Here is an 8,925-nt window from a genome sequence, read left to right as displayed (position 1 = left end):
CACTAGCAAAATGTTTGCTTCCTGTTCCTGCAACATTACATTCTGCTGGCCTAGATGTCTTAGTTCCAGAGGGAGGAACACTGCCATCAGGAGACACAACAACAATCCCATTACACTGGAAGTTAAGATTGCCACCTGGGCACTTTGGGCTCCTCCTACCTTTAAGTCAACAGGCTATGAAGGGAGTTACCATGTTGGCTGGGATGACATGCCCTGTGACTAAGGTCAATGGGAAACTACAACAGCCCAGGTCAGGCAGGACTACAAATGGCCCAGACCCTTCAGGAATGAAGGTTTGGGTCACTCCACCAGGGAAAAAAACCACGACCTGCTGAGGTGCTTGTTGAAGGCAAAGGGAACATCGAATGGGTAGTAGAAGAAGGTAGTCATCAATACCAGCTATAACCACGTGCGTGCCCAGCTGCAGAAACGGGGACTGTAATTGTCATGAGTATTTCCTCCTTCTTTTGTTTAAAACAGGTTTGTGCATGTATACACTTGTCCTAAGAAAATGTCTTCATTTTATTATCTTTTTCTTTTCTCATATGACATAGGATTTATTGACTTTGTATCAGCATTTAAGTATTGTTAACTTTACGTAGTAGTATTTGGGTTATGGATTGGTGCGTTTCTGGTTGTATGAAGGATAGTTGTATTATGTTAGGCATAATTATGACCTTATTAGTGTCTTTATTTGAAGATTATGTATGATCTCAGGAGATGTGTATGGGTTCAACTTGACAAGTGGTGGACTTGTGATGGTTAATACTGAGTGTCAACTTGATTGGATTGAAGGATACAAAGTGTTGATCCTGGGTGTGTCTGTGAGGGTGTTGCCAAAAAAATTAACATTTGAGTCAGTGGGCTGGGGAAGGTAGATCCACTGTTAATCTGGTGGGCACAATCTAATTAGTTGCCAGCGAATATAAAGCAGGCAGACAAACGTGAACATGAGAGACTGGCCTAGCTCTCAGCCTACATCTTTCTCCCATGCTGGATGCTTCCTGCCTTTGAACATTGGACTCCAAGTTCTTCACTTTGGGGACGTGGACTGGCTCTCCCTGCTCCTCAGCTTGCAGACAGCCTATTGCGGGACCTTGTGATCATGTAAGTTAATACCTAATAAACTCATAGTTTATTGGTCACAAGAGAAATGTAGGCAGCTGACAATTTGTTATACACACACACACACATATATATTTATACACATATGTGTATATATATAAACATATATATACACACACACATATATTTATACACATGTGTATACCCTAGCCCACCCTGACTGATTCAGCTGAGAAGTGCCATACACCCTTGAAGTCCAAGAGTCAACACACAAGAAACTGTGTAAGGTTTAATGGCTTCAGTGTTGGCTTTATTCCTCCACTGTAGTGACTGTTCCAAGTGGGAGATTAGCAATTAGTGCACAGACTCTGTAGCCCTCAAAATACAGATTCAGAAAGCTCATTTTGTAGCTCACATTAATACACCTGCTATGTGTTCCTGAATCCCACTTCATCCTTCCACCCCTGAGACATCAATATTGTGGCAGAGTGTCTAGCCCTACCCTCAAAACAGTACATAAAATTGTTATTTGATCACTTCTTTCCACATTAGCAACAAATTAATGATAATGAATTTAACCTTCCATGCTGCCTCCTACCCCTCTGTACTTCATTGTTGAGAAACGGGGAAATGCAAACAGAAGAGAAATGTAGGTGGCTGACAATGTGTATGAAGCTGAGCAGGCTGGATTTAAAATCATGGGTTTTAGAAACATGAATGTAAGCTTTTATTTCCATTCTCTATATATAGCTCAATAAAATAGAGGGAAACTGTGTATTCAAGTAAACATTTAGCTTTCTTTTAAGAGCAATATATAAAATATTAATCTACTGCTCCTTTCCTGATTGTCGCCCAGAATTTCCCCAGGTGTTGCTCTTCTTGATGGACCTGCTGGCCTCTGTAGACCCTGGAGAAGCAGCAGGTGGCTTAGCATTGGCTTAGAAAAGAAAATATGCAACACAATATTAAATGGGACTTCTCTGGTGGTCTTGGCAGAGACCCCAAAGGTGAATATAGTGTGGAGACAATCACCTCCTGCATTCTCAAAAGAGAAGCCAGACATCTGTATTCATTTTTCTATTCTTGCTGTAATAGGTCACCACCAATTTACCAGTTTAAAGCAACACAAATTTATTATCTCATTTATACCTCCTACCCCAAACTGGGATAGGAAGGTAAATCATTATCTTGTTTTTATTATTTTTTTAATGTATGTACAGTTCACATTTATTTTAGTGTTTAATATTATAAGTGTTTTGGTCTTTATTTAGAAGTTTGGTGATGTTTTTATGACCAAAACCATGCCACAGGAACCTAACTCTTGTTTAGGTTCAATTAGCCTAAAAATTGATATCCTTATAAATACAGAGTTTTGCTTAAAGTCAGTTTCCAAAAACCTATGGATGATGTTAAGTGAAGACTTGCTGTCCTTGGACTGACAGATAGTGATAACTAAACTGTGTGGGGCCCTGGCAAGGCAGTGAAAAGGTTAATAAAGAAAGTGTCCCAGAGGGGAGGTTTCTGCTGAGTCCTGAAGAATATTGACCAGGAAAATGCATGGGGAACCAAACTGTCATCTATGTTGGGCCAGAGACACTCACTGTCTGAGAGGCTGTATTCACATGGTGAGAGAGAGAGTAGGTGGCAGGGCTCAAATTTCATTGTTTGGACCCTTGACTGAGCTAGAGAAAAATATTCCAATTAGATTGGACTGGATTATCAAATGCTCACCTTAAATAGATTGGCCATATTGAACCCAAAGTAACATTATGAAGACATGCAAAAACAACTCTCTACTGCACTTGCAATGGCCATGGTGAGCCTCCGGACATTCCCAGTAAGTAATCCCCGGGAAGTATTATAGCATATTAGCCCCTCCACAGAGACAAGTTGGTGTTGCTCTGTTGCCTCCTGCGGGGCGGAGTCCTTTCTGGCATATATGTCCAGCATGTTCTACAGCACTGCTTCCTGACAATATGCTCTGCTGAGTTCTGCACACTTCACTTCAGGTCCACAAAATATGTGGGTGCATAACAGTTGCTCCCAGGTTCTCCCACAGGAGCTAATGCTTAATAGATATCTAGTCAGTAATTAGTTCTTTTTGCACAAAGGACTAATTACTGACTAAGAATATTCAGCTGCCAAACTGGAGATTTTTTCATTTGAGGCATCCCACCACCAAAGAAATTATTGACCTCTGCTTTTGCCAGAATTAGATGTCTTGTCTATTGCCTGAAGGGCTATTTGCTAATCGTACAGACACTGGAGGAGAATTATTTGTCTCCCTAGCTTATTTATCTGTTAGGTTAAGATACTGGATACGCTCTAGACAAAGCCAGATTACTAATTTCTTCTTAGGAAACTGGTAGGTTGTGTTATTAGTTGAAATAAACACCACCTTTTCTGGTGGGAAGATAATATATCTTCAAACCATTGACATCCGGTTTAGCCATATGAATTAGAATGCCTCTCCCTACAAAAGGATTATACATTTTTGATTCAATGACATCAGTCATGGCCATATGACTTCCTTTGGCCAAGAAAATGCCAGAGCAAGTGGCATGTGACACCATGGAGCAAAAGCTTTAAAATTTCATTTGAGGCTCTGTCATGGTCTCATTATTTTCTGCCATGAAATAGGCAATATTCCAGACAGGAGCTGCTTCTTTATCCTGGGTACAAGAAATGGAGCTGACTTGCACCAGATGAGTAGCATGACCCAAAAACTAACCTAGATTTTTATAAGCCACAAAGATTTGGAGCATGTTTGTTGCTACCACATAACTTCGCCTAAGCTGACTGATGCAGTACTTGAGCCCTGAGGTCAGCTGTCAATCTGATGATGACTAGAGAGCTCGATTCTCAGAATATACATCTCACTGAAGATACGAAACACTGAGTTGATCAAACTGTGTAATATGGCCTACAGAAAAGGAATTTCTGGGATACACCTGCACAATTTGACATTGCTAGTTGACGCTACCATTGAGCCTCAGCCTGTCCCCTGGGCTCTGTGAGGAATCGAATAAAGAAGTTCAATTTCTACAAGTTACAGCAAACCAGGCCCTTCAGATACTCTATTAGTAAAATGTTGTCATGTTTACATTCAGCCAAATATTATTCAACATTCAGACACTATAATTCAGACTTTCCACAATGCACTGGGGCTTCTTCCTGAGTTGGGAATGATGCAAAGAAAGAATGCACCCAGCTCTAATAGAACGTGTTCACCAACAATATTTCAAAGATCCTCTTTGCATTATTTTAAGATTATTACCATAAAGATAAAGATTCTCTGTTACATCCATTTACTTCCATTTAAATATATGCAGCCTCCTTTTAAAATTTATGGAACCCCCTTTTTACGGATAATTATCTCTAAGGTCAGAATCCACTATTCAGATAGTAGGACTGTTATGTTCAATCCTACCTAACTGAGCAGGTCCTAAGAACACATATTCAATAATACTAAGCTATTAAAACACATCACAAACCAAAAACTATTAAATATGTATGTAACGAAATAATGTTTTTAAAGAATTTAATTTGGAGAATGTGTCTCTCTAATCACACATACATAAAATATTTAAAATTTCTGACATTTAAGTTATAATTGCTTATATAATATCTATTCTATTACAATTTGAAGAATTATAAAAGCCTGGAACATTTCTGTCTGCTTTTTTTCTTTGTTTTCACCATAGAAATGTTGTATTATTTTCCTTCAGACTGGGAGCAGAAATTATACGATTTTTTAAATAAACAATGCTATGTGACCACTGAGAAGATGGATCTCACAGAGTTTGGCTGCAAGAAGTTGACAACAGCTTTATAGATAATCTTATGTCCAATCTTGTAATTGATTCCTTACTTAAAAATTATCAATCCATTGGCTAGAAAATTTAACTTGTTTATTTTCTTTGTTATTTGTTTCCATTTGAAATGGAAATGAACCATCATTTATTTCTTTATGTATCCAAAGAGCTTCATTAGTATTGATCTGAGATGTCTGGTGAAACAAATCCTCACTGCCGCTTATTACCATGGAGGTGTGATCCTGATCAAGTTTCTTAACCCATTTGGGGTTCTTAGCAGTAGCATGGGCTATAGTAGCTCCCTTATGAAATGGTAGTGACAAGTAAAGAAGTAATCTCACGTAAAGCACAGCCCGGTGCCTCGTGCATCGTACATCAATATTAGCTTTTACTACTACTATTGCAGCTGCTTTCATTGCTGTCGCTATTTTTCTCAGTATTTATTCCTAATAATTATCCCTAAGATGTTTCAAAGAGAAAGTAGACAATGGAAGGCGTGGAGAAGAGATATGCTCTACTCTTAGCCAGGGTGTATCCATTCCTAGGCAACAGCAAAAGTGTCTCTGATTGCCTGCCGTTTACTTTCCAGATGTTCTCCTGGTTATTTGTCAATTTCCCTGTGAGGACACTATCCCTGAGGTAAATGAGGAATCTTGCCTACATCAACAAAGATCTTAAATGGGAGAATGCAAGAATTTGACTCTCTACCTTCAAAATCCCAGCCTTTTACCATCACAAAGAGCTTCCAGGCAGACTCTTACTAAAGAACCACAAAAAAGGAGTAGCACAGTCTAGTTTGGGATTTTTAAAATGTTCGGTTTGTTGTACAGTCAACATTTTCAGGTTGTAAATTACAAGGAGAGACAAAAAGGAATAACACAGCAGATTTGTATTGCCTGTGTCCTATGAAGTCTTGTAAAATTAAAGAATAATATAAAAAAAGGAATGTTGTTATAAAAACAGCACGTCCAACATCGATGTTAGTTACTGTGCTAAGTGATAACAACTGAGTAATATCTCTTCAGAATACTGAAACTTTTATTATCACTTCTCAGCCTTCTGGCTAAGATCAGGTGTAAAATTATGTTTTAAAATTATTCAAAAATGTCCACTAATATTCAGTCTGTTTAAAGCTTTTCAGTGGAAAATGGAACTCTGAGCTCCCTTGAACTTGAATCCTCTTTGAACATGGCCTGTTGCATGAATGGCTAATTTGTACTAATTATTCTCTTCTAGCCTCTCTGTTAATGTGTAATGTCCTGAAAGAGTAAAATTTTTTAAAATGAATTAATTTACATACAAAAGCAGTGGCATTGAAATTAAAAAGAATAATGTCAAAAGAACAAGAATACAAATAAACAATGAATTTCAAAGCAGCAACAGACAAACCTGAACAAGAACTTCCATGAGGGAATCATGAACCACGGAATGAAGCCCTCCTGTCCTTCTTCACTCTCGAGGGCATCTGTGGCTACCCATCTTCAAACTGCCCACCCACCTGTTGTCCCAAACTGTCCTTTTCTCTCTTTGAGTTGTGTCCTCTAGGCACCAGGAATCTACAAAACCAGGATCGTCCCAGCACCAGGACCGTCCCAGGACTGTGCACCAAATACCAAAACAGGGCAGCCCTTCTCCAGCCAACTCCTCCCTACCTGGATGCCAGTGAAGCTTAGTCTTGGGTGAATCCACAGTGAACAAAGAAATAGTCCTTCAGGGTTTAACCACGTCTTGTCAAAATTGCCTGATAATATGCACTTCTTTGTTACAGAAAGGAAAGACCTGTGGCAATGGAAGCTTTTCCTGTCATTGTTACTGCTGGTGTTTTTTTTTTTTTTTTTTTTTTTTTTTTTAAGAGTTTCAAGGGATAAATTTCCCTGACTGGGGAAAGGGTACTTTCAGCAGTGGTTTGTTTATATCACTTAGGGACATCAGAGTCACAGGCATTCTTTTTTTTTTTTTCAACTTTTACTTTAAATTCAGGGAGTACAGGTGCAGATTTGTTACCTGGGTGGATTGCGTGATGCTGAGGATTGGGGTATGAATGATCCCATCACCCAGGTACCAAACATAACACCCAAGAGGTAGTTTCTCAGCCTCTGCCCCCATCTCTAGCATTCTTAACTATGTGCCAAAGCACTGAACCTAACAGCATAGCTGGAGACAGCTCTATTGCCGAGATCACCTAGACTGAACTAAGCTGATTGTTTTTATTTACCCCTTGTGATGGGCTGAATTATGTCCCCCAAAAATCAAACATTGAAGTCCTAACTCTCAGCAACCCGGAATATGACTGTATTTGTAGATAGCAACTTTAAAGAGGTAATTAAGTTAAAATGCGATTATAGAACGAGCCCCACTCCAGTGTGATTGGTGTCCTTGTAAGGAGGAGATTAGGACACAGACCCACACAGAGGAAAGACTATGGAAAGACACAGGGAGAAGGCAGCATCTACAAGGATCAAGAAACCAACCCTGCTGACACCATGATCTTGGACTTCTGGCCTCCAAAATTATGAAAAAATAAATTTCTGTTGTCTACGCCACCCAGTTGGTGGTACTTTGTTATAGCACCCCTGTCCAACACTTTTCTTTGAGCGATTCCAATAAAAGAATGTTTTCTAAACCAAAATCCCTAAAGCTAATATTTATCGGATGCTTACAGTGTGCTAAGAGCCTCACAGCAGTATCATTGTACCTGGATATCTACATGTGTAAATCAAGAATATTAATCATACCAGCATTGCTGTATGTTGTAGTGAGTGAGGATTGCATCGGTCTATTGTAGCTGCTGGGTTCCATCATCAACCTTTAAACTTCACAGCAGCCTTGCAAGGTATTTCTGTCCCCATTTTACAGAGGACAACAGCAAGGTCCAGGTTCTACTAACAAAAACGATGGGAAAACTAAAACTCGTGTTTTTCTCCCAAGTATTTAAACACAGTCCCATGTCACTTAACGACAGGAATACACGCTAGGAAACATGTTGTGGGGCAATTTTATTGCTGTGGAAACATCATCGAGTGTGCTTACACAGACCTAGATGGTACAGCCCGCTACACACTGAGGCTCTATGGTCTGGCCTATTGCTCCTGGGCTACAAACCTGCACAGCATGCTTCCGTACTGAATACTGTAGGCAACTGTAACACAATAGTAAGCAATATGTATCTAAACATAGAAAAAATAGCAAAAATATGGTATAAAAGATTTTTTTTTCAAATGATCCTCCTGTATAGGGCACTTACCATGCATGGAGCTTGCCGGTCTGAAAGTTGCTCTGGGTGAGTCAGTGAGTGAGGACTGAATGCAAAGCCCTAGGACATTACTGTACACTGCTGTAGACTTTAGAAACACTGGATACTTAGGCTACACTAAATTTGTTTTAAAATTTCTTTCTTTCATAATAAATTAACCTTAACTTACTATAACTTTTTACTTTATAAATTTTTTAATTTTTCACTTTTCGACTCTTGTAATAACATTTAGCTTAAAATACAAACACATTGTACATCTGTACAAAAGCTGTTTCTTTATATCATTATTCTATAAACTAGTTTCTTTTGTTTTTCCCTTTTACACTTTTTTGTTAAAAATTAAGATCCACATACAATGTGCCTAGGCCTACACAGGGTCGGGATCTCGGGATTGTCAATATCACTGTCTTCCACCTCCACATCTTGTTCCACTGGAGGGTCTTCAGGGGCAATATCACGCATGGAGCTGTTGTCTCTATGATAGCGTGTCTCCTTCTGGAATCCTCCTGAAGGCTGTTTTACAGTTAACTTTTTCTTTTTTATCTCTTTCATAAGTTATTAACACTCCAAAATAACAATTAAAATTATAACCTAATAAATAAACCAGTAGCACAGTTGTTTACCATCATTATCAAGTGTTCAGTACAGTACATAATTGCATGTGCTATACTTTTATACAAGGGCAGTGCAGTAGGTACCTACACCAGCATCACCACAATCATGTCAGCAATGCATTATACTGTGACATCCCAATGGCTATGCAGTCACTAGTGAATAGGAAATTTTCAGCTC

The sequence above is a fragment of the Rhinopithecus roxellana genome, chromosome 17 (assembly GCF_007565055.1).
Source record: "Rhinopithecus roxellana isolate Shanxi Qingling chromosome 17, ASM756505v1, whole genome shotgun sequence".
In the NCBI taxonomy this organism is placed as follows: domain Eukaryota; kingdom Metazoa; phylum Chordata; class Mammalia; order Primates; family Cercopithecidae; genus Rhinopithecus; species Rhinopithecus roxellana.
The sequence above is the reverse complement of the archived record's forward strand: the minus strand, read 5'-3'. Positions refer to the sequence as shown.